Raw genomic sequence first — 26,423 nt, forward strand, 5'->3', positions numbered from 1 at the left:
CAAACCGTGATCATATGACAGCAGGGACGCTGTGACGGTCATAAGTATGAGGACTGGTCATCAGTGGTTATTTTCCAGCACTATTGTAAGTCTGAACTGTCACTAAATGAATGGTTGTTAAGTGAGGACTACCTGTACTGTTGAATGATTGGGAACATAATCGAGATGCAAACAAACCTGCAAACAAGTAACTTCCACTTTGCTTTTGCTGACTCCTCTCCAGGCACTTACTGTTACTATCTCTGGATCACACCCTCCCACCCTTTCTGCCTCTCCCAGAAGCCATGCCTTGGAGAAGGGAAAGAAGGAAGCAGCTATGGGCACTATCACAGAATTAGCAGAGAATCAATGTCCAGGATTAGAAGCATTAAAATCTGCAACAGGAAACCAGATGCTATTGTGTCATTTCTGCCAAGAGGTAAATCCCAGATCCAAGTTCCCAAGGACATTTTCTGCACAACTCCAAAGCTTCATTATTGTTCTGCTGCGATTTTGGGGTTGATCCTAACACAGGTATTGCTATACTATGGATGCTCAAATTCCTATCCAACAATTTTAGGACTTCTCTTCTGACCACAGAAGTCAATGGCTGCGTTACATAATCGACTCAATCTGGTTACTAAGACCCATGTTCTCAGTTTGCACAATACACTAAACTATAAACTAACTACAGTAAAGGGACTAGGTTGGCACACTCACCCAAATATAAAAAGAAGTCATGCTTATAACCAAGCAAGCTTATCATGAAAGCAGACCCTGGGTCACTTAATGATCTGGTTAAGTGTGTTTATGCAAACATGGACACTCTGAGATTTGTAACAGCTGCTTCCACGCCTCTCTTCTTCTCAGAGAAATCCCTGGCAATGGGCAATTCTGTTGGAATATTTATAAAACTCGGAGCATCTTCCGGATAAATATGGATATGCCCCCTCCCTAACTTTGACAGTAATAATTCATAGGAAATTACTCAGCAGAACAGTCCATTTCCCACCAAGCGGCTCTGAAAATCATCCCTTCAGCAACTCTTAGCATCAACCAAGAAACAGTATTAAGCCTCCTTAAGCTTTCAGCAAAGAGCATTTGCAAGGGAACTGCAAGCTGGATTAGGACCGTGGTTCTGGGAAAGCTGGAGAACCTCTGGCTCCTCTGTTGTTTTCCAATGGGAGAAGATTTTCTTTCCCCTCAATACTGGTTCCTTTAGAGAACTGGTGACCTTTCTCACAAAGCAAATGGCAATGGGAAAAGGGAGCATTAGCAGCGTGGAAAAAAGACTTGCCTCCCATGGGAGGGTATCACTCATAGTTATTTGTTGATAAACCAAACTAGCCAAACAGCATTCAGCATTCCCACACCTCAAGAAGGGGACCCCTTTCAAAAGCCATCCATGACAACATCTAAGTAAATGAAGCATAAAAGCATGAAAAAGAAGCATTCATTCACATACCTAGCAATGCCTGGAACAAGCTGCTTTTAAAGATGCCCATCACCTTCTTAATGGCTTTTTTCAGTTGCTGCTCCTCTGGCTTTTTTAGCTTCTTACAATAATCTTCCAGAAGTGCTAAAGCTCGATCAGTGTCTAAAACAAACGATAAGAATAATATAACAATGGTTAGCTGAACCTTGAAAAATAAAAAAGTGCAAAACAGGGGGATGCATTTGCCAAATAATGATTGCTAATTAAGACATAACTTGCTCCTGCTCCATTCTAAAGTGAAGAGGCACAACTTAGTGGTAATGTTTAAAACTGCTATATAAGTTTCCTTTGCCTTCCTCACCACTTTATCCTTTTGTGTTAAGCATTTTAGGCATACATCTCAGGGCAGATGTTGCCTTGTTTATTACTTATCCCATAAGCTACTTTGGAGGCTTGTTACTTAGATGAAGTTTGACATAATTTCCCACAATGTCCAAACAAGCCAGGATTTCAGTGCAAAGTTGCTAGTAGCACAAGAGAGAGCCATGAAAAATAAAGCAATTGGTTCAATGCCCAAAAGCCACTTTGGAAATGAATCAATAAATTGAAGCCAGTCAAGAGATATGGCTACTTTAGAAGATGAAGAAAGTGATGTTGCAGGCATCTAGCTGCAGCTAGTGGGAATGACCAGCATCTCCAATGTCAAGTTTCTTAACTTTGTGCCCTGCATGGCATTTTCACAGCCACTCCCATCATTTAGATCATCTGTTTCAACCTTCTTTATGACAGGAACCTCCCCTGAATTCCCTCTGAATAAAAGTTCTCATCTCTGCATCCCATTCTTCTAATGTTGACATATAGGAGTTTCATACAGCAATCCTGCAAGGTAGGGTAAGCTCATAAAGAACGCCTTGTCCAAAGACTGGGAAATATTTTTCATGAATGAACATGGATTTGATCCATTGTTCATTCATCTACAAACATTTCAACTTTGCTTCCTCTTTCCAATATATCTTCCATATAAGAATATCTTGATGGTATTTAAAATCCAAGTCAAGTCATCCAAGCAAGTCATCCATATCCTTAAGAGTATTCAACCGGGAAATGCAGTGAGGAATAAAAGACACCTCTAGAAGGAGCTCATGGGAAGGTTCCTAGCCATTCAAAAGTAGTGTATTCTTCCACACTGCAAGGGTGTACCACTCTAAACTGATCAAGACTCCATGAGGAGAAACAGTGATGTTCCTACTGCACAGCCAGGATAGCAAGATTTCCCAGGAAAAGCAATCCCTGAAGCCACTTCTTGGTACAATGTTTGCGCTTAGAAAGGGCCATCTAAAATCAATTTTCTCCCTGAGGCAGGAAGAACCAATAATTCTAAAGGCACCTTTGCCAAATCAGGGTTTCACTTGCAGCAACTGTATTCTCATTTAAAAAAAGACAACCACACAGCTTTTGTTCTACATTCCCCAAAGCCCACTTGGGTCTGTTTTAATTTGCACTTATTTACACATAATCACATCCTCTCCCCGATTTTAAAACCAAAGCAGCATTTGTTCTTTGGACTATACCCTGTATTAGGAAAACTCAACAGTCTGACAGTATGTTATCACAGTCCAGATTGCGCTTTGTCTTTTGTAATTTTTGAAACAGCATAAAGTGTACTATATAGTGATTTAATCTCAGCCCCTCACCAGAACTACACTAAAGAAATTTCTTTAGTCTGTACTTGAGTTATAACTTCTCTCATTTTTTAAACGGCACATAAACCAAAACTTTATCATTCAAAATTCAGTTCTTCAAATTTAGCAGTGCCGTTTGCCAATTTAAAAAAAATCTTAGAGAAAAGGCTATACAAAAACATACACATGCAGAAAAATAGCGTACAAAAATGAATTATATTGGGGAAAAGGGTTTGCCAATCCTCTGTACAAATTGCAAATGAAAATGTACATCTCTGGAGAAATGTGCTGCAAAAACAAAAGATTTAGTCCAGTTTTTTTTTTTATCAGATTAACAAAATAAGGAACTGAGGTTTCTGCAGGCAAAGCATAAGTGAAGCCCAGAGCATTCCTGCTCATACTGTACCAGCAAGGCAAAGTGCTCCCTACAGCTCACTCCTGCTTTGCCAGGGCAAGCCCAAAGCTAGAACAAGTTTTGACAGTGCTCCTACTTTGCCTGTGTAAGCCTGATCAGATTTTTTTCAAAAATGCCTGAATCAGGCTACATCAACAGAAGTAGAGATTCCAAGTCACAGAAAGTAGTATTTCTACTTTCTCTGCATTGGTTCCATACTAATGTATGTTTCTATGCTTCAATTTATTACTTATAAAAGTATGGGCTTGAGCATGGCTTCCTTAGAAAGGATAAAAACATAAAATCAGGCAAAGATCCTGGAAGCCAGCACAACTTGCGCAGCAACAGTGTAATGCGAAGAACCCGTGGGGCGTCCAGAACTCCACGCACTGCCACATTCTAGATCAGTTGCAGTTTCCGGATGATCTTCAAGTTCAGCCATGTAGAGCACATTGCAGTAATCCAATTTATTTATTATTCAAATTTTGCTACCGCCCATCTCCCCCAAAAGGGGGACTCTGGGCAGTTTACAATAAAATTAAAACTATAATAATAACAATTAAAATCTATAAAAACAATTACAAATATAAAATGCAATATAAGGAAGTATACAATCCAAGAGGTTAAAAATTCTGATCAGGTGGGAGGGGCTCTAAGGTGCAAGCCAACCCCATGGATGGTTGCCCACCTGCCCGCCCCATGCAAGATGGCAAAACCAGATTTTCAGGGCCCTCCTGAAGGTCGGCAGTGAAGGCGCCTGTCTCACCTCTGGGGGCAAGATGTTCCAAAGGGCGGGGGCAACTGCAAAGAAGGCCCGCTTCCTGGACCCCGCCAGATGGAATTCTCTTATTGACGGGGTCTGCAACATGCCCTCTCTGCCTGACCAAGTGGGGCGGGTCAATATTATGGGGATGAGACGGTCCCTCAGGTAGCCTGGTACCATGCCATGTAGGGCTTTAAAGGTCATAACCAACACCTTGAATTGGACCCAGAAGCAAACTGGCACCCAGTGCAGCTCGAGCAGCAACGGTGTTATATGTGCCCACCTAGGGGCACCAAAAATAACCCGCGCAGCTGCATTCTGGACCAGCTGAAGCTTCTGGATACTCTTCAAGGGTAGCCCCATGTAGGGCACATTGCAGTAGTCAATTGGGAAGTGACAAGAGCATGAGTGACCATGAGCAAGTCCACACAGTCCCGTTCTCTTTGGTTGGTGAGTAGAGGTGAGAAGGTCTTCCTCAGCTCTTTGTAGGATGCATCTAGCTACAACTGGGTCTACACTTTAACAATGTATTTATTTGTAATCAACTGGGCATCCTTTCCATCCTCCCTGACTAAGCATTCTCCATGTGCCAGTATATAATATATATAATGAAGTTGTAGTTCATCAACCTCTGGAGGCTATGGGTCCCTATCCTAGGCTGTTCTGTGGCGTATCAGGTTGCCACTAAAAGACACAGGCACAGGATTGCACAATAAAGGTGGCAATCCTAAAAGCATCGATCAGCTAAAAGAATAATCAGATGTACAAAACTCTAGTTCAGAAAAAAACAACAACCATAGTCAATCATTTTAATCAGATTAATTTCAATTCAAGTTAGAATGCTATCTGGGTTTTGGCCTGATTAAATTGCAATCAAGCTTAAGATGAAAGCGATAGCAATGCATTATAAATATGAGTTCATCCATATGCTGGCGTTCATGTGATTTCGAGGTGACCTTCTGACAATACAGTAGCTTGCACACCCTAACAGAAGAGCAGATGATTTGTGGAAATATTTACAAAAAACAAGGCAATGGACAATGTGGGAAGAACCCACAAAATCAATCTGCCAGGTGGCACAGATAATACTGAATTCAGTGAGTCACTGATACGACACAGAACAGCACCAATTGTGGCTTTGAAAGGCATTCCACAGCCTGCCTCATTTATCTATTTAATTTGATTGATTTCATGTGACTCACTTTCCATGGGCTCTTGTGACCAGCTTACAGAATGCCACAAGAGTCAAAAATAAAAAATTGAACACATAAACGGCCCACACACCATAACAACACCATCCCACTATACTTCCACCTCCCCAAATGCATTCTTAGAGAGCTATGTATGATGCTTTGGAAGCCTAAAGAGGTGGAGGAAGACTGGAGGAGCAAACCGTTCCAAAGAAAGGGGGCCACCATTGCAAAAGCTTGCACCCAGGATCCCTATAGGTGGCTCTCCCTCAAAGACGGGGCCCTCAGCAAACTCTCTTTCCAACCTCACCAGATGCTTTTCTGTCAAGCTCCCCGCAGCTGGGCAAGATCAAGGAAGAAAGAACAACCCAGACTCCAGTAAGGTTATCTTAAATGCTAGTCTGGAGGTAAATACAGAATCTTGCAAACTTCAAAAGGAATATTCAGCCCTCATTTATAGTGAGCTTATTAAGGCAGAGGATCTTTGAATGCTTTGAAATGCTTCTTCCCAGGTTTCTTGGCACCTGGGCCGAGCTGCTGTTTATGAGACAAACTACCTAAGACTTGTCTCCTGCCTCTTGATTAAGCTTATACCTCGGTGTTTCCCAACCTGAGCAATTTCCAAATATGCAGACTTCACTTTCCAGAATTCCCAAGCCAACAGAAGAGAATGTAAGTAGCTCTAGCTTGAACTGTGGAGTCCTTGGTGCTCTCTGAGCTTGGTTGTTTGCTTGTAGACGTTTTATTACCCGACTAGGTAACATCATCAGCACTAGTGAGTGTGGGGTTTGCTTTCTGTTTATATATAGTGGGGGTGGTTTCCTTGATTAAAGTACAGGTAGCCCTCGACCTACGATGGCAATTGGGACCAGAATTTCCATCGCTAAGAGATGCGGTTGTAAAGCGTGACTGCATTGCTTAGCAACAGCAACCCCTGCAGTCCCAGTTGATGTTGTTAAACGAATCCCACAGTCGTTAGGTAAGGCAAGTTCCTGCCAGCTTCCCACAACCCAAATCAGTGGGGAAGCCGTCAGGAAGTTGCAAGTCCCAGGCCAGCAGGCAGCTAAATGGCCACTGCCAGGTGGGGAAGGGAGCAGGAGGGAACACAGGAGTGTGGGAGAGGGTCAGAGAGGGGGTGCGAGGGGGTGTATAAGAGGTGTGATGTGGGTTGGGGAGGGTGCATGAGGGAGGATCAGGGAGGGTGCACAAGGGTAGTGCGGAGAGAGTTGGGGAGGGTGCCCGACAGTGCATGAGTGACTGGCACGGCATGAGCACAGAGGGGCTGGGGGAGGTTGCAAATGGCGATCAAGTGATCATGGGACACTGCAATGAGCTGTAAGTCCAAACAGGCTGCCAAGTGCCCAGATCGTGATCACATGACTGCAGGGGTGCTGGGACAGCTGGAACTCCAAGGACCAGTCATAACCACCATTCATTCAGTGCTGTCTTAACTTTGAACTTAGGCTGAGGACTACCTGTTTTAATTTCTGCCTGATTGTTTCTCTGGTGTTGATCCCTGCTTATGTTGGATGCTGGAGCGAATGTGTTCTAGTCTTTTGTTTCCTTCCTAGGTTTCCTAGTTAGGTAATGAAACATCTGCAAACAACCAACCAAGCTCAGAGAGCTCCAAGAACTCCACAGTTCCCAAGCCAGTATGACCACTGCTGAAAAGCTACATATCTGGAAGTTGCCCAGGTTGGGAAAAACTGTTGTAACCTACTGGATGCTGCTGGACTACAAATCCCAGCCTGACTCACTATGCTGGCTGGGACCACCAGGAATTCTAGTGCTGCAATATCTGGAAATCCAGAGGTTGCCCATACCTACTGTACTAGGTATTCCAACTGCCAAGATTTTCATATAGAGATAGGATATATTTTTCATTGGGCCTACCTGCTGCCTCATGTGTGCATAAACGTCAGCCTGCAATGATGGAGAAAAGGAAGCAAGGGTGCCATCAGCTCCCCTGAGACCAGCTCTATCAATTAGTGGCAGTAGCTCTGGTCCATTCCAGATGACTGATCTACATCAGAGAAAGATCTGTACTTGTTTTTAGTCCAGTGAGCACATTCAAGATTTGGAAAGCATGTTAACAAATGTGTGCCAAATGGCTCCCATGCCTGTAGGAAGTCATAAAACCCTGATTTCTCAGCAAGCAAACTAGCTCAATCCTTCTATAACAACCATTCCTCAGCTTATCTCTGCCTTTTTTTTAATGGGCAGCTGGGCCCAAAAGGGAGTGGCTGCAGTTGGGAAGTAAGTTCAACCTCTCTAGCTGGGCTGCAGCTACCCACTGATTTTATTTTCTAAGACTGCTTGTGGGGAAATATCTGGGGCATGGAAGCATTCTGAGAAATAAAAAGAATGCTAGAAATTGGTGCAAAGAGCTCCTGGAACCACCAACATTCTAACAAAACTCCAGCATGGTCATTAGCTGCAGTACATTGGTTGACTGCTGAAGGGAAAGACGTAGAAAACCTGAAAATGGAATGCAGCAACCTAGAAAAGGGAACAGAAGTCAGGTTGGCATCCTAAAAGGTACCCATTACATCTCCACTCGTTTCAGAATTTTGTTGCACTTGTTAACGTTACCTTGCAGAGAGTTCTCAGGGATGACCCTATGTCTACTAATCCAACGTAAGGCTGCAATTTTGATGGATAAATAGCTGGGCGCTGAACTTAATAGGCATGTGTCATGCGCTGCCTACCTCTGAATAACATTCAGACGCTGGTTTGCAAAGCAGGTTCTGGTTTATTTCAGGTTAGGTACAACGTTGGTAGAAAAAAGCTGAGAGTGACAGGAGCGCGCCGGTGCGGGGTTTAAATACCCCGCGCCGGTCAGCGCCCCCTCGCTCACGGTCACGTCACCCCCCTTTGTCCCATGCGTTGCCCTGCCATTGGTTGAGGGTTTCCAGGATCGCCCATCCTCAGGTTTCCATTCTTCTGCTGATTGCTTTCAGCTGGGCGATCCCCGTTGTATTGTCGCTGATGGCTTGGGTGGCTCCGTGATTAGTTTAGCTATTGTCTGTTAGCCGTTAGTCGTTGTGGGTTGATGGCTACTTAACTTGTGCCCCTTCACTTATTTCCTTGTCATTGTCATGAGTGCCATTGCGCTGATGACTTTAGCTCAACGGCACTCATGACATACTGCCCCCTTTCCGAATAGTGTTCTCCCTCGGGTTTCTGGGTTTTCCCCGTGGAGCTGTCAAAGCGCCACATTTTTTTTTTTTTTTTTTTTTTCAAAGTTCCCGCCGGAGTAGTTGTCGCCCCTCCCTTTGCTCCTCCCTCTACCACGTGCCTTCCCAGGGTGTGTCCATGGTGCGCATGCTCGGGTTCTGACCTGGCGTGCGCATGCTCCAACCACACCCTGTTTGTTTGGCTCAGTTCGGCGAGGCGAGAGGCGTGGCTGGTCGGGTGCTGCTCAGCTCCAGGTAGGGCCCTTCTTTTCTTATTTAGAGTGCGTCGCCTTTGTTGTGTCTCCTGGGCGTTGCCCCCAGGTTGCCCTGTTGACTTGCTTGCCACTCCCCCGCGGCCGGGGGGGCGGGGGGAGGGTGCTGGCGATCGTTTGTCACCACCCCGTGGGCCCGGGGCGGGGGGAGTGAGTCCCGGGGGGGGGAAGGTCCACCCAAGTCGCGGGCTTGGGGGGGGCCCTTTCCCTTGGGGCACGGGAGGCGGGGGGGGGGCCTGCGGGGGGGGGGTTGGATTTGCTGACCTTGGTTGCGGTTTGTCGGGGTATGCCCGGTGAAATGCTCTGGTCAGGTCAGGCGCGTTAACGTTGTGCGCCGCCACCCATTCCGGGTGGGGGAAGTGTTTCCACCTGACCAGATAGTGTAGAGTTCCTCGTTGCTTGCGGGAGTCGAGGATGTCCCTGATCTCGAAGTGGTGTTGCCCGTCGATCATTAGCGGTGCGGGCTGTGGCGTGCTTGGGTGCCATCGGGAGGTGGTTGCCGGTTTTAGGAGGCTGGTATGGAACACCGGGTGGAGTCTCCGGAGGTTGTGTGGCAGGTCCAGGCGTATTGCTACCGGGTTCACTATTTGCGTGACTCGGAACGGCCCGATGTACTTAGGCCCCAGTTTTTTCGAGGGTTGGGTTGACTTTAGGAACTTGGTGGAGAGATAGGCCATATCTCCCGCCTGGAACGGCGGTTGTTGGCGCCGGTGCTTGTCGGCCTGCTCTTTGTAAGCAGCCTGTGCCTCCTTTAGCGCCGCCGTGATTACTGGCCATGCTTCCGCGATCTTCCGTCCCCAGTCGCTGGCGTCCACCTGGGGTTCCGGGGGTTGAGGTAGCTCCGGTATGGGGACAAAGTCGCGCCCCGAGACTACTTCGAACGGGGTTTTCCCCGTGCTCGTGTGGACGGCGTTGTTGTATGCGACTTCGGCGAACGGGAGCAGTTCAGCCCAGTCGTCTTGGTGGTAGTTCGTATATGATCGTATAAATTGCTCTAAGGTGGCATTAAGAACCTCAGTGGCTCCGTCCGTCTGCGGATGCCAAGCCGTAGATAGGGCCTGTTGGGTCCCCGTCAGCTTCAGGAAGGCCCGCCAGAATTTGGAGGTGAACTGTGTGCCCCTGTCGGTCACCACACGTGCGGGACATCCGTGTAGCCTGTACACGTGGATGAGGAAGAGTTTGGCTAGTTGTTGTGAGGATGGGACCGACGTGCAGGGGATGAAGTGGGCCTGCTTTGAGAAGTAGTCCTTCACCACCCAAATGGCCGTTTTCTTCTGGCTGGGTGGGAGGTCCACTATAAAATCCATAGAGATTTCCTCCCATGGGCGGGAGGGTTCTGCCACTCGTTGCAATAGCCCCGCGGGTTTGCCTGGTGCCCGTTTGGCCCTAGCGCACGTTGGGCAGGACGCCACGTAGGTTTTTACGTCTCGCCTGAGCGCGGGCCACCAGAATTGGCGCCGTGTTAGGTGTAGGGTCTTGAGGAACCCAAAGTGTCCCGCTTGCTTGGCGTCGTGTGACCTATGCAAGATCGCCTGGCGTTGCGAGTCCGGGACGTAGATTCTGCCTTCCCCCCATGCCAGGTCTTGCGCCATCGTTACCTTGTCGGGGTTTGCCAGGAACCAGGGGTCGGTTTTGAGGGCGGCGGCGAGGTCCGTGCGCATTCCCCCTGGTAGTTGCGGTTGGCTTCTTTCCGTCGCCGGTTGTCCCGCCGTCGGCTGCGCCGTAGCGTCGAGTTGCCTCCGTGCGCCGCTTCGGGTGGTCACGGCCATTCCCAGTTGCGAGGCGGATAGGACCGTCCCAATGGTGTCTGGGGCGGGCTCTTCGTCTTGGGGCAGCCGGGAGAGGGCGTCGGCCAGGAAGTTCTTCTTGCCCGGCATGAACTTCAGCTGGAAATCAAAGCGGCTGAAGAATTGGGCCCATCGGACCTGTTTTGGGCTAAGGCGTCTAGGCGTTCGTAGGGCCTCGAGGTTCCGGTGGTCCGTCCAGACCTCGAATGGTTGGGTGGCTCCCTCGAGTAGGTGACGCCATGTCTCTAGTGCCGATTTCACCGCGAAGGCTTCTTTCTCCCAGACGTGCCATCGCCTCTCTGTCTCGGAGAACTTCCTTGACAGGTAGGCGCATGGTTTCAGGAGCCCCGTGGAGTCTTTTTGTAGCAGGATGGCTCCCAGGGAGAAGTCTGAGGCGTCGGCTTGGACCACGAACGGCCGTTCTGGGTCCGGGTGTGCGAGGATTGGCTCCGTCGTGAACAGCGCTTTCAGCTTGTCGAATGCGGTCTGGCACGCGGGAGTCCAATTCAGCACTGTGCCTGGGTTCTTGGCGCGTCGGGTGTCCCCCACCCCTTTGGTTTTGAGGAGGTCCGTTAAGGGGAGGGCTATCTCAGCGAACCCCCGGGCGAAGGACCTGTAGAAATTCGCGAATCCCAGGAAGCTCTGTAGTTGCCGTCTGTTGCGGGGCCGCTCCCAGTTTAGCACCGCTTCGACTTTTGCGGGGTCCATTTCGATGCCGTCCCCGGAGATTCGATACCCCAAATAGTCTAGGCGCTCTTTGTGAAACTCGCACTTTGTAGGCTTTGCGTAGAGCTGCGCCCTTCTGAGCTTGTCGAGGACTTGCCTGACTAAGGTTACGTGTTCCTCGTGTGTTTTTGTGTAAATGAGGACGTCGTCGATGTAGACCAGGACCCCTTTAAACAGATGTTCATGCAGTACCTCATTGATGAGCTGCATGAACACCCCAGGGGCCCCCGCGAGTCCGAAGGGCAGTACCTTGTACTGGAAGGCGCCTAGGGGGCAGTTAAACGCCGTCTTCCATTCGTCCCCCTCCCTGATTCGGATGCGATAGTACGCTTCGCGAAGGTCCAATTTGGAAAAGACTTTGCCCGTGGAGAGGTGGGCGAGCATGTCCTTTACCAGGGGTAAGGGGTATTTGTTGGACAGGGAAGCCGCGTTTAGGCCCCGGTAGTCGGTGCAGAGCCGTAGGGTCCCGTCTTTCTTCTCCCGGAATAAGACGGGGGCTCCGACCGGTGAGCATGCTGGCTCTATGAATCCCCTGTCTAGGTTTTTATCGATGAACTCCCGGAGGGTTGCCATCTCCTTCGGGGTCATCGAATAGATCTTTGGTCTAGGTAGGGGGACGTCGGGCAGTAGGTCGATCCGGCAATCCGTCTTGCGGTGGGGGGGTAGTTGGTCTGCCTCTGCCTCTCCGAAGACCTCGGAGAAGTCGGCGTATTGTTCTGGTAGGTCTGCTGTGGTAGCGGCGTTGTCTTGTGTGGTCGCCTCCGCTCGTCCTACCGTGGGGTTGCTTTTGCCAGCTGGTGCTGGTGCTCGATACTCGCCGTCGCCGAATGTGAAGGTGCGGGTCGCCCAGTTGATCCGCGGGTTGTTTTTCGCGAGCCATGGCATCCCCAGGACTGCAATGGGCCGTCCGATGGGCGTGACTACGAACGATGTGCGCTCGGTGTGAGTGCCCATTTGCAGGGTGACCGGCTCGGTTTGTAGCGTGGCTGGTTTCCCTCCCGCTGTAGAGCCGTCCAGCTGGTGGAATGCCAGCGGCGTGGGGAGGGGGAAGCAGCGGAGGTCGAGTTTGGCAACTAGGTCGGGGTGGATGAGGTTTTTTGAGCACCCCGAGTCCACTAGTGCCGCGGCCGTGGTGGCTCCGTTGCCGGCAGAGAGTTGGATTGCTGCCAATATTACGGAGCTTTTGTCGTTTCGTTGAGGTGGTCCGCGTTGCTGTCCCACCGCCTGCCTTGCCACGCGTCTCAGAGCAGGCGGGGAGCATTTCCCGCCGGCTGGTCGGGGTCGGTATTGTCCTCTTCCCCCCAGTACGCGTCCCAGCCCTCTTCCGGTGTCGCTGTGGCCACGGTCATTCGGCGGTGAGGGGGCGGCCCCGGGTTGGGTGGTTTGGGGCTAATTTTCGGGGCGGGCTTGGGCGCGCTGGTCGGCGGTCGGTTGGCGAAGCAATCCGCCGTCTTGTGCCCTAATTTGCCACACCTCCCGCAGGGCTCCCGGTTGAACCTCTTTTTTGGGTATATGGGGCCGGCCATCCCCCCGTGTGGTGCGGGTACCTTTTTCCCGACATAGTTTGTGTCTTCCGTGGTTGTCATAAGGAAGGTGCGGTGCGCGTGTTCGGCTCTCCCCGCGAGGTGGATCCACCCGTGTAACGTTTCTGGGTCGTCGCGGTAGAGGGCCCATTGGAGAACGTCGCGGTTGAGCCCCCTTTTGAAGATTTCCAGCAGGGTGGTCTCAGACCAGTCGCAGACCTTTCCCGCGAGGGCTTTGAACTCCAGGGCGTAGTCAGGGACCGTGCGTGTGCCCTGTTTAAGTCTCTGGAGTGCGCTTTTCGCCCGTACTTTAGCTAGGGGGTCTTCGAAGTAGTTTTTCATCTCTTTGATGAAAGCAGGGAAGGTGGCGAGGGCGGGGGAGCTGGACTCGTACAGTTGGACGTACCAGTCCGCCGCCCTGTCTTGGAGTTTGATCGCCACGGCGGCGATCTTGTCGGCCTCGGAGTCATAGGAGTGTCCGTGCCTCCCCATGAACTCCCTAGCGTTGGTGATGAAAAACGAGAGTTTTGAGGGGGTCCCATCGAAGAAGATGGGGAAGTCCTTTGGGGCCCGGGCGTTTTGTGCGGCCCCGCCTCTCGCTTCCTGGGGTGTGGTGTCGGCCGCCTGTGCCGTCTGCTGGCTCTCCGCTGGCCCGTGTGGGTTCGGTGCTTCGCTCGGGGTGTGGGCTTGTGCGGGGACGTCGTTGGGTGGCGTGGGGGGCATAAGCGCCTGGAGCATGGTCCGGAGTTCCGTCAGCTGAGCCCGCATGGCCGCGAGTTCAGCTCGTGCCTCCTCGTCCACAGCCCGCGCCGCCGCTGGGGCCGGTTCCGTTGGCGCGTCCTCGGGGGTGGGTTGCCGGTGGGGTTCATCGTCCCTCCGCCGCGGGTCCGCTTCCTCCTCCGTCTGATGGGTGTCTCCGTCGTCCTCCTCCGTGTTGAGCACCGTGGGGCTGTCGCTCCACGCCCGTTGCTGGGGTGCGATGTGGGGCGCGGGGTCCTCCGCTGGTTTCGGAAGTCGTGCTGCTCCCTCCCGCGGTCGGGTTGCCTCCGTCGCCATCTCCCCTTGGGGTTGGAGCTGAGGCTCGGGTCGGGTGGGGTGGGCGTCCATGGCTCCGGGAGTCCGCGGTGCCTCTGGCCTCGGTCGGTCCTCCTCTGTCTCTTGCCGCGCGGCTCGCCCTCCTTGCCCGCGCCGTTCCGGCCTCATCTTGCTGGTCTTCTCGCCGTCTACTCCTCCCTCGGCTCGTTGTCGTCCGGTGGGGCTCGGCGAGGCTGAGTTTATGACTCTCAGCTTTATGTCATGCGCTGCCTACCTCTGAATAACATTCAGACGCTGGTTTGCAAAGCAGGTTCTGGTTTATTTCAGGTTAGGTACAACGTTGGTAGAAAAAAGCTGAGAGTGACAGGAGCGCGCCGGTGCGGGGTTTAAATACCCCGCGCCGGTCAGCGCCCCCTCGCTCACGGTCACGTCACCCCCCTTTGTCCCATGCGTTGCCCTGCCATTGGTTGAGGGTTTCCAGGATCGCCCATCCTCAGGTTTCCATTCTTCTGCTGATTGCTTTCAGCTGGGCGATCCCCGTTGTATTGTCGCTGATGGCTTGGGTGGCTCCGTGATTAGTTTAGCTATTGTCTGTTAGCCGTTAGTCGTTGTGGGTTGATGGCTACTTAACTTGTGCCCCTTCACTTATTTCCTTGTCATTGTCATGAGTGCCATTGCGCTGATGACTTTAGCTCAACGGCACTCATGACAGCATGTAAGTAAAGATAAAGGCACTAGATTTGATTATAGATGACCAGATGGACCTGCCCTTAATGTAACACTGTCCAACTCCTGACATTAAAAGAATATTTTTTTTACCATTTTGCTGTTAAATATAAGCATTCTCCCACTGTATATTCTCCTTGTTTTCCTTAAGTGTTATTTTTTCAGGGGAAGATGGTGAACCAGTCCTAAATTTTCTTGAAACCAGTTTTAGCCTAAACTCTTGTTGAAAGCAAGCTTTTGGAGCTAATGTCAGTTTTCTCAGACTGCTGGTGAACAAATATTATTGAAACTTCCTGCTTAAGCATCTTCTCAATTCAATCCATCTCTCTTTAGTGCTTCTTTTTAGGCCTTCTCTCACTGAGTACAATAAATACTATCCATTAAAATGGATTTCAGGTAAGATTTTTCTAGCTGATGCGTATGTTGAATATTCAACGTATTTCTTAAGTTGTCCAAAATAAATTAGGAACTTTATGATTTATTTTAGTTAAGACAAGGTAGTCAATCCTCAATCAGCATGCAGCCCTGGATCTTGTTTAAAACTTAACATCCCACACAACAGCACATAACCCAGAAATTGTGCCAACAAGATTCAGTGGCAATCAAAACAGAAACGTTATATAAAATATTGGCCTTGTTTACTTATAATGGTGTTGAATGACCACTCAGTAGTAGTGTAGTGACATAATCCACATACACTGAAAGGTTACTTGGCTCCTCAACCTATAGTATTTTCATATTAAAATGTCTCAAATTGACAAAATTGAGGTATGCATTTGTTCCATGTGGGGGCAGAGCTGTAGTTAATATCACTAACTAAATGATTTTTCCCAGTTTTGCTTTGACCAATCCAAGCTAAGGGTAATAACCACTTGCATGCTGAAACAAAGACCTGATCCCTTGTAATTCACCCTACAGGTACAAGATTCCCATTGTGGTTCAGGAGAAAAAAACAAAATGACCTTCTCTCTTTGGTTTGCAAAACTGATCATTCCTATATATTAAGTCACCGGCAGTGTTTCCAAGGCATGATGTTTGCAGAAAGACAAAAATCTACAATGCTTACACATGCAGGAAAGACCAGATGCGACTGCCTCAATGCATGGGTCCATCTGCTCATGCTGAGTTTTTGCTGAAGCTGGCTTCTTAATTTTCTCCAGGATAAGGAAAACTCCATGCAATGTTTCCTTTGCGTACAAGGATCAGGACTGCCTCTTACTTTGAGCCCATGTGAAAGTCCCTTGCTATGGGGTTCAATTAGTTCAATTCAATTGGAGAAGATTCAGCCTAACTAGAATGAGATGGACATTTTCAGGACTCAAAGTAAGAGGAAATCTAGGATTTCCCTGTATTGAGGGCAGTGCTGCAGGAAAGTGTGAAATGTTTGAAATCTGATCATGCTCAGAAGCTGTCAACTGCCTGTTATAGCAACCATTCCTGAAATACAATAAAATTGTAATTTCTGGCTATGTTCATTCCAGTCTCTAGAGACTCTACTGTCAAGCTCATCTGACACTTAGCCCTACGTGATAGAGGATCTGGAGGTCTGCCCAAAGCAATCGATTTTAACATAATCTCATTCTAGCACAAACATCAGAAATGTCTGCCTCTCTCATCACCATGACACGGATTCTGCGATTTATTCAGAATCAGGAGTAAGCCTTTCTGACCGCCAAACATTTTCACAGAATCCAACACTTGGAAGGAGTGTTTGATCAAGCCAGTTTCAACTTTCCTCCTCAACCGGTCATCTTCCAAATGTACTGGGATTACAACTGCCAAAATTCATAGCCAAAATGGCCCAAAGATTTGGAATTTACTCTTCTGAATTTATAGATACGACCAAAAAGAAAATTTGGGGAAGAAAGGGAAGCTCCCACTGTTTACTCAGTATGAGGAATAAGTAGTACTATCAATTTTCTCCTTTTCTTTGTATACCCATTACTTTAAAAAATAAAACACAAATCAAGTGCATTGTAAGGATTAAGCTGAATCGTAAAGATGTCACCATTAATACATTATCTGGGAGAAGCAAATCTAGGAATTACAGTGACCAACAGCACCAATAGTCTTTCCCTTCTCCTCTTTCCTCACTGGTTATACTTATGCTCCAGACTCGCAAATGTCAGAACATATTTCGACCCGAAAACAGAGCGCCACAAATATTTTACATGCGAAAAGGAACAAACAAACGGACTCTGAAAAAAAGAACAGGCTGGGGTGGAACATGGAATAACATTGCTCTGTGCCAAATTTTGTCCCTAGGGCAAGAGGATTCCCTTTTAGTTTCTCACCCATCACTGAATGCTTGTCATTTATTGTGATAAAGAACTAAGGACATATTGTGATGTAGACAAAAATGTGTTTCCAAGTACAAAATAAAGGTATGTTTAAAATGCACTAGCCAACTCTTCCCCCCTTCATAATATACACTCTCCTCAACGGTGAACATTTTGCTACTGTTTTGTATTTCTGATGAAGTGGAGCATATTTGGACATTTCAGAGATAGTTTTTAAAACATAAATTGGCTTACAGCTATGGAAGGCTCACAACACTATTTCACTAGAGACTTTTAAAAATATTCATAATGCTTTCAGAAGCAGTTTTATTCAACATAATGCTTGAAGTGGGAGATCCTGACTCACGGTTTCCATTTATTTTGTTGACTTAATGACAGCTAAAAAGAAATAGAGCTGTTGCTGTGTGTTTCAGGAATATGTCTAAAATAATGACAAGTGACACACCTCCCAAAAAAGTTCATCGCTCTAGTGAATAACTTTGGGCTCTGTAAGCAATTCATGATTTTGTAAACTCAGTTCCCCCATAAATCCTGCCCACAAAACAAAGTACTGCTGGTATAATTTATATTTATGTATATTTGTTTATGCTGGAATTATTGCAGGTATAAAGTGACTGAAGCTGTCCCTCCCATTGCCTTTGCTCCAGTGCTACAAAAATCAAAAGCTCTCTGAGAACTCAAAATTTGAGAACCTAGGTTTTCAAACAATTTTATCTGAAGTTTTTAAGTTTTTGCACGTAAACATAGATGCATGAAATGCTTCTCTTTCCCCTCTCCACAGAAAACAACAATTTCATCCTCCTATTTAAACGCCTTTTAATATAAAATTGCATGTGTCAGAAATCCAGTATGTCCAAAAGACAGACCGAAAAAAACCCTCATAGCCCACCTTTCTTCTTCACTGGCATTCTTGCTGTTACTTCTGGCACTGGATGCAAGTATTTATTTACTGTAGAGTCCTTCCAGGATTATCTTGGGAAGTCAGAAGTCTGCTGTCCAACTCAAAACAGTTCAGCTTAAAAAGAGGGCTCTATTTCTTCATTTTCCACAAGGATGCTTGTAATTCCTCCAGTTAAAAACTTCCAACATCACCAGGAAAATAGCAAGGCAGGGAGGGGAGTTTTAGAGACTTTCTGCCAAAGCAGTTGTCAAAATCTGTAAAGTATTTCCCAAGCTATAAAAATATATCGGAGAAAACACACATCCGTTTACAAAAGTGTATAAGAATCCCTCTTCTGACAATGAAGGATTGTTTTGTATTGTATTCAGAAGTTAAGTGAATGTCAAAAATGCAATTAAGGCACAGTCCAAGACTTGGCAATCTCAGTATTCCACTTCAACACAGTCCAAAACCGCCTAACCCCGTCTTAAATAATCCAAATAAAATTCTAAGGAAGGTGGAAGCAACTCAAAGAGATTTTTCTTCCTGCTGCAGTCACAAGGATTTTTGCCCATTAGGCAGACATCCTGGTCTTCTGGATGCTAGAAAAAAAGCTCTGAAGTTTCACTTGGTTACCCGCATAGCCGTCACTTTCATTGTTATTCTCTTCGCCCAGCCTTCTGGTCTGTAACATCCCTCTGATCCTCTCGTATTACACCCAAGAGGATTGAAAGCAATCCCTTGACATGGAATTATTAAAGCGACAGTGCTATTCACATGGCAAGCTGGTAGAGCAAACACCAGGGCGTTGGGATGACTGAGTTCTTGTCATTTCACGCTTAGCTCAGGAACAGCAGCCACCTACCAAGAGAGAAGCAAAGTGCTAAGAACAGTTTCCCCAAAAGTGAAATCAAGAACTTGAATCCTAAAAGAGAATCGAGCAACTGAGTTGCCCTTGGCCTCACCATAACATGTATCTCCCCCTCCCACACACTTTTTTTTCTCCTCCCAAACAGAAAAGAAATCACAACGAGGGAAAGGGGGGAGGCAGCTTCCACCTTGCACAAGCACATTTGTGCCACTCTTCTAATGATTCCAAACTGATTATTTTCTCATAAAGTACAACTTTCATATCTAGATGCATTATGGTTTCTTTATACAGGAAAGACAAGTAGGCTTACAGAAGGAAAAGGAAATTCGGTACTCTCCCAGTTCAAAACCATAATCAACTACTGAGTATCCTGCTCTAAATCCTGCCTGTTCCTTTGCAAGCATATTGTTATCAATTGCCCGCTCCTCTAATTTATTAGCTATGTTTTGCATAATTTTTGGCCATGATGTTAATCAGTCTAATTGGTGTATAATTCTCTGGGTGGCTACGATCACCTTTTTTGTATATTGGGATCATTGTGCTTGTATTCCAGCCCTGGGGAAGTTGGCCAGAGCAGTTAATGTTATTAAAGAGTTTAACCCATACAGGCTTCCACCAATCGCTTTTATATTTGTATCCACAGCAATCAGAAAGCTCCTTCAGAAGTTTACAATACTGCTATAAAAAGAACAATGCAGAGAAATACCCATGGTAGAATTAAATGAATAATTAACAGATTTAATTAAGCAAGAATTAATAATAATGGACTAATTAAATCAGTAGGTAAAAATAAAAACAAAAATGTTCCAATCACATATAAACTGAGCAAGGCCATTTGTAAGATACCACGGAAATTGTAGCCCCAAGTATCTAAACGGCACTAGGTTGCAACTTCTAGTTTGTCAGAAATAAGGTACTGGAGAGCTTTAAGGGTGACAAACTTTTAGGGGTGACAAAAGAAGAAGCATGTGAATGTGCTTGTAGTTTTGAATCTTTTCCCAAGCAAGGTAGGGATTAAAAAAGGTAAAGGTTTCCCTTGACGTAAAGTCCAGTCGAATCCGACTCTAGGGGGCGGTGCTCATCTCCGTTTCTAAGCCTTGGAGCCGGCGTTGTCATAGACACTTCCGGGTCATGTGGCCAGCATGACGACTCGGAACGCCGTTACCTTCCCGCCGAAGCGGTACCTATTGATCTACTCACATTTGCATGTTTTCGAACTGCTAGGTGAGCAGGAGCCGGGATTAACAACGGGAGCTCACCCCGCCGCGCGGTTTCGAACCGCCGACCTTCCGATCGACAGCTCAGCGGTTTAACCCGCAGCGCCACCGCGTCCCTCAAGGGATTAAACACACACCCAAAAACACAGAGGAAGATTCGGAATAAACAACGGTAAGTGAAAATATTTAAGAAGAAGAAAGAGTTTGTAGGAAAAGGGTGAGTATAGTATCAAAAGAGGGAATCCTGTACTTATTGGTCATCACTGATCTAAAAATGTCAGCCCTTTGTGAGGAAAATAAGGAAAATAACACACCTTCAAGTAGGCCAGGTCAAGAAACTGACTCCATAAGTTTGACTGGAACTCTGCTTTATAGCTATAGGCTATAGCAGTGTTTCTCAACCTTAGCAACTTTAAGATGTGTGGACTTCAACTCCCAGAATTCCCCAGCCAGCATAACAGAATCTTGAAAGTCTTTGTTTTCCCTTCTCTTCCTCTTATACTTAGGGTGGAACCTGACTGAGCTGCTTTCTCATGCTTTCTCTGTTTCCCAGATTCAAAGCATGCTTTTACTTTTGCACCCATAATCTCTGCACAGTATCTCCAACATCACCTTCATGGTTCTCTACAGTAGCCATCTTACAATGTGTAATCTGGATAACAAATTGAGCAGTAGGGGACGCAGACTAGCATCCTTGCTTTTTTTTTAAAAAAATCTCTGTTTCCTGGCTTAAAACATGCTTTCATAACCATTTTTGCATAGTGTCTCCAAGGTCTCCAGTGTGGCTCTTTACAGAAACAGATGTGCAAACTGTTGGGAGTACGAACTGCATTTGGCCTTTGAATAATGAACCAAAGGCCTAAGCCCTCAAAAGTGAGAGCAGAACAAATTACTAGAATTAACTTAGTGAAATGAATACGCTTTTGAAGTTTTGACAGCTGCATGCAAAGTTTTGGCAGTGAAACGAAGAAAACTGTCCTGTTAAAAAAAAAAGAAATAATCTCAGGAAGCAGAAGGTAGCATATAGGAATGTCAAGAACAGAGAGGAGATGCATGTGTGGGAACTGCAGTTTAATTGTTCAGGAATGTGGGCCTTCCGGAAGGCCATTAAAACATGATTTTGTCAACTAGCTTGGGGATCCCACGATAGAGCGGAGCCTGCTAGATGGTCATACGGCAGTTAATGGAATGTACTCTTTAAATGTTTTGCCATTTTGTTTTTTATTTGTTTTTATCTTGTTTTTATTTTAATTCAAATTGGTTGTTTTAATGGTTTTTATCTACTTTTGATTATTACTATGTATGCTGCCCAGAGTCATTATGTGAGATGGGTGGCTATACAAATGTGATTGATTGATTGATTGATTGATTGATTGATTGAATGAATGAATGAATGAATGAATAAATAAATAAATAAATAAATCTTCCTAGATCAAAAGTTTCAATACCAAGCTAGGAGATAGGGGATGTACAAGTAAGTCAAGATTGGGATGGCTTCCGGTGGGAAATGGCGGACTGAGTGCTATGCCCACAGGCTAAGCGGGCAGAGCTGACAACGCGGCAACTTTTTTTGGGCTCAGGCAGGCTTTTCTGAAGCCCAGAAATGTTCTCCAGCTAAAGGAGAACACCTGGAATCATCCCATCTGTCCTCTGGATGGCTGTTTGCAGCCAGAAGATTGCAAACAGCCTTTTGCGTTTGAGTGGTAAGAGCTATAGCTGGGATGCAGGGCTGTCATCTTTTTCCAAGTTGTGCTGTAGCCTTAAAGGGACACTAAGACCGGCCACCCCATTTCAAAATCACACACACACACACACACACACACACACACATATTAAGTATGCATACCCTAAGAGAGGCTTTCTACAGCGAGAAGAAGCTGGCTCTCTTGGCGCTTCTCGTTATTTTTGGGATTACTTTTTAAAAATTCTTTTTTAAGTTCTGGACTTCATTTTCCTTCCAAATATAAAGGAGGATTGAGAGCAAACAATTCTCTTCCTGTTATTATTTCTGTATTAAATTCAAAGATATTAGCATTTTCCTGCATGTTGAATCAGCTGATCTGAAGCTTCAGCTTTCTGTTTTATACTTTCCCTTGGGAACTGTCTGCTTATCTCACTTTTGCTTGTGTAAATACATTTTGGAACCTTACCATACCTTCGACTTTTGCTGGTTAAACTCCTAGGGGGTCAAAATCTACTGCGTGAGACATGTAAGATTTTAAACAGATTTCTTCTGACTTTTATCAAGCTTTTATGCAAGATATCCAGGACATTGTGGAAAATATGAGATCTAAAATGTGCCATCAGGCTGGGGACATGGTGGATGAAATTGAGGAATTCAACAGTGATAGAAATGTTTCTTCTAAGAGTGAGATTGGGACTTCTATTGAGATGCTGGATGAAGATTGGATAGTGGAGTTGGAGAAATTTAATGGAGAGAGGTCTGCAAGCAGTAAGTGAAACTGACTTCCTGGTGGAATGCCATGAAAAAGAAGGGCTCATTATGTGTGGGGGGGGGTGAGGAGAAGCAGGAATTTTTGAGGGGGGCAGTTGGGCTGTTTGATTTTTTTCAAGAGAAAAGCTCTGTGCACGTTGTGGGGATATGTAAATGCTCTGGTTTATTTTGAAGTGGGATAAGGGTTAAATAATGTTTATCTGGATTGCTTTAAGGGTTTGACTGATGTTAACTATTAAGTATAATGGCAGACAATTTATGTGCTTTTTAATTTGATTTTTATTATAGTAGACAGAAATGTATAGAATAGTAGGAAGGGAATAATTAAATGTGTGTTATCCTTTGTGGGTGGAAAAGTTGTTTAGGAGGTCTATATGAATTTTTAAAATTTATTTTAATATAAGGGGGAGGAGTAACTGTACTTAGTGATTTTTATTATGTGCTAAAGTGGAATGATTTATAGATATAATGTGGTTTTGGTTTAATATAGAATAAGAGATTGATTATGGAAATTTTTGTATATCCTTGTTGTTAAAAATTGGAAACCACATCTTTTTGTAATTTTGAAAAAAAATTATCTTGTTTTCACACCTTTTTAGTTTTTCTTTTTTTTGTAGTTCTTTTGTTTTTTCGTAGTTTTTATCTTTGTCTTGAAACTTAATAAATTTTTTATTTAAAAAAAGGAAGTCAAGATTGGGAATAAAAGAGGAATAAATGCAAAAGAAGGCATTCCAAGGGAAATCAGATGCAAAGCTGAACAACAGAATGTAAGAATATAAAACTAGTTGTACTAAAGATTTGTAAAAAAAAAAAAAAAAGAATCTAGCAGAGAATTATATTTCTGAGGGTTGAATTAAGACTGAGCTGGGAGCAAATGTGAAGCCATTTACAGGTAGTCCTCAGTTAACAACCGTTTGTTCAGTCACTGTCCGAAGTTATGACAGCGCTGAATGAGGAATCCTCGAAGCTGCGGCCGTCGCAGCATCCCCGTGGTCATGTAATCGTGATTCAGGCACCTGGCAGCCAGCCCGCAATTATGACAGTCACAGTGTCCCACGGTCACATGATCACCATTTGTAACCACAGCCAGTTTCTGACAACCAAAGTCAATGGGGAATCCGGCAGGAGGCCGCAAATGACAATCACATGATGTCGCACCTAACAACTGTGTGGGATTCACCTAACAACAACAACTGGAACTGCCAGAACTGCCAACGTAAGACCGCATCACTTAGGGATGGAGTTTCCGGTCATTAACTGAGAACTACCCATATTTATTTCAAACATCTCAAAATTATTCCCTCAGCCACAAAGGATCTGAAAGTGGTGCTTTTGTCTATATAAACTTGAAAGGCATTACTGTTCAGTTAGGAAACATAGCAATCTATTTAAATCCACCACAGATATGGTGCTCCATGTACCACTCTTGGCTGAGAATCCCAGAGCAGGGATGCCACGACTAAGACACACACTTTCAAAAATCTACAATCTCCCCACCCACAGGACTTGGCGAAAGGCTTCTTCGATAATCTTAATGCACAGTCAGAAATTTAGTCCTGTACATTTAGAAGCATCCCCTGCTCCTAAAATTCAGCACAAGCAGCAAAATGAAGTAGGATATGATCCTCAAGGAACACCATCAAACCTTGAAGACAGTGTTGAATTGGAAGGTTAAGTGAACCTGAGCACTATCTCTATGTAAGGGTAACAATCAGCAATATAAGAGTCGGGGAATGAAAAAGTTTAAGTATCATGGCAGGTTTGAGATGGGGAAAAATAAGAAAGGGGAAAAGTTGAAATGAGGCACTACAATAAGCAGTGTGTGTGTATTTTCAATATGGAATGAAGGACCATTAAAAAAATGAATTTAATAGCAAAATCTGAAGGGATCCTAGATCAACAGGCGATGCAAAGACTGGATGTGCCCAGTGGCATATAGAGACAACAGAAAAAGGCAAAAAGAAAGATTTTAAGAAGCAGTAAGGCAAGCTGGCAGGAATGAATTGCTTCTGAAGCAAAGAGGTGAGTTTTAGGGAGGAATATGAATATAGCAACAGACTACATGAAATTGAGTTTCTGGGTGAGTCAGTGTGCAAAAGGGGAGGAAACAAAGACGGGGAAGGGAGACATGTGCAGCTGGAGAGAATGGTAAGAATCATCAGCATGAGGGGAATGAGATAAGGAGCAAGAGACAGGGATGGATCAGTGCCCAGGTAAGGTTTACAGAGGGAAGGTGAACCAAAACCTGCTGGTGGAAGTGAATTGGTCTCTCCCTGATTGTTTCTACCCATCCTACCCGATCTGGCAGGAGAGGCATGTCAGCTAGGGAGTGTTGGCTGCTGGTGCCCAGAAGGAGAGCCTTTTCTGCCATGGCACCCGCCCTTTGGAGCATCATACCCCCTAAGGTTAGATTGGCCCTGTCCCTGTTGGCCTTTTGTAAGCCCTTGGAAACTTGGCTTTGTACCTGAGCCTGGAGGCCTGGGCATATGATAGATCCCATCTCCTGGCTCTGTGGCTGATTGATTAGATTATGACCTGCTGCTGCGTGTTTTATTTTTATTTTCTATTTTAATAGTGTGCATTTATGTATTTTACTGTAAGCAACCTAGAGTCATAACAGTGAGATGGACGGCTATATAAATCAAATAAATAAATACTAAGGATGTTCCCAAGTAGTTTGGACTACAAGTCCCTTTGGTAACTTGGTTACCAAATTAACTCATTTTCTGGATTACCACAATGCTCTGGGCCTGAGTCTGCAAAAAGGCTGAGCATGCTTGCTAAAACCATAAAAACTGAACCAAACGTAACAATAAGCTAGATCTGTAACTGATTTGGCTACACGCTTTGTGTGAAGTCAGCTGTTCCCTGAGATGGGAAGCAGGAAGAAGAAAACCAAGATAAGTGAATGTTTCGTCAAAGGAGAGAGGTATATAGCTAGAGGCAAAAAAAAAAAGAAAAGAAAAAGGTTGCAGGGGCCAAGTGACAAGAAGCAGCAAGTGAGAAGGCATGATCATGGGTGGGAAGATTTTTAGGTGCGTTGCAGGGTGGGTGGGAGTAAATGATAAAAATGAAGGGTCAAGTGATTGAGGCAAGGATGAAGGAAGACTCAAGCAAGCACTCAACAAGCAAGCTATGTAAATAAGGAAAGGGGATTCAGTTGCAAGGTAGATAAAGCAAGTTTGTGTGTGTAGGAAAGTGAGAAAAAGCAGAAAAGATGGGGATGTCCAGATGGGGGCTCCCTGTGGACCTGGGAGTCTCAGAAGCCCAACCCAGAGGACTCCTTGGGTGGAAAGAGGAGAGCCACAGGGGCCAGATGCTGGCAAGTCTCCTTCCCCAACCAAAACTCTTGACCTACAACCCCCATCTTTCCCAATCCAGGATGATGGGGATGGTAGTTCAAGGCATCCAGAAAGTGCCACTGGCCCGGGGGGGGGGGCGAAGGGACTTTAGTCCAACCTACCTGGGAGGATGCCAGTCAATCATAAGGGCTGTGAGGGATGGGAGTGGCAGTCTGACACCTCCGGACAGGCTGCTGGGGATGATGGGCATCGGCGGGGATGGTCTACCGATCTCTCCCAGACACGCCCCTTTCGCCGCGCTGGCTGGGAACGATGGGGAGTGGAGTCCGTGTCACAGCGAAGCGGATGAATGAACCCTGGATCCCCGAAGAGCCGCCTCCGTGATTACAGATTATTACCCCGCTGGCTGCTGAGCCCTCATCGGGGGCTCCGCGGCCGGGGGAGAGCCGGTCCGTCCGTCCTTTTCAGCCGGCCTGCTCACTCGCCCGCGCCGGCTCAGCTCCATCTGCGAGGAAACAACCGCAGTGCCGCCGCCGCCGCCGCCGCCGGCCTTACCCCCACGGACGCTCCCGCCGTGGCCACCGCCATCGTCCCCCGCCTCGCCTCAGCAGAGCGGCCGCCTCCGGCCCGGCTAACGCGGCTCGCTCGACCGGCCGGACCGCAGGCAGAGGGGGCGGTCCCTGAGCGCCGGCGGGCCAATTGGCGGCTCT

At 46.5% G+C, this 26,423-nt stretch overlaps 1 protein-coding gene and 2 long non-coding RNA genes across 3 annotated transcripts in view; all 3 read right to left on the bottom strand.

The window, feature by feature from the left end:
• LOC134499248 (uncharacterized) overlaps positions 1–1,578 on the bottom strand; it is a 47,548-nt gene extending 45,970 nt beyond the window's left edge. The window contains exon 1 of the long non-coding RNA XR_010068110.1: positions 1,445–1,578. This is a non-coding gene — a long non-coding RNA (uncharacterized LOC134499248). The remainder of the gene's footprint in view (positions 1–1,444) is intronic.
• Positions 1,579–7,645: 6,067 nt separating this feature from the next.
• The window catches only part of CREBZF (CREB/ATF bZIP transcription factor), a 37,058-nt gene continuing 18,280 nt past the window's right edge, over positions 7,646–26,423 (bottom strand). The window contains exon 4 of the transcript XR_010068111.1: positions 7,646–7,666. The gene's annotated coding sequence lies outside the window, so the exon portion shown is untranslated. The remainder of the gene's footprint in view (positions 7,667–26,423) is intronic.
• On the bottom strand, positions 17,788–26,254 carry LOC134498406 (uncharacterized). The gene is made up of 2 exons (XR_010068033.1): positions 26,112–26,254; positions 17,788–18,729 (listed from the first exon to the last, which is right to left on the bottom strand). It is a non-coding gene; the product is annotated as an uncharacterized LOC134498406 (long non-coding RNA).

This window comes from Candoia aspera, chromosome 5, assembly GCF_035149785.1.
Source record: "Candoia aspera isolate rCanAsp1 chromosome 5, rCanAsp1.hap2, whole genome shotgun sequence".
Classification (NCBI taxonomy): Eukaryota; Metazoa; Chordata; class Lepidosauria; order Squamata; family Boidae; genus Candoia; species Candoia aspera.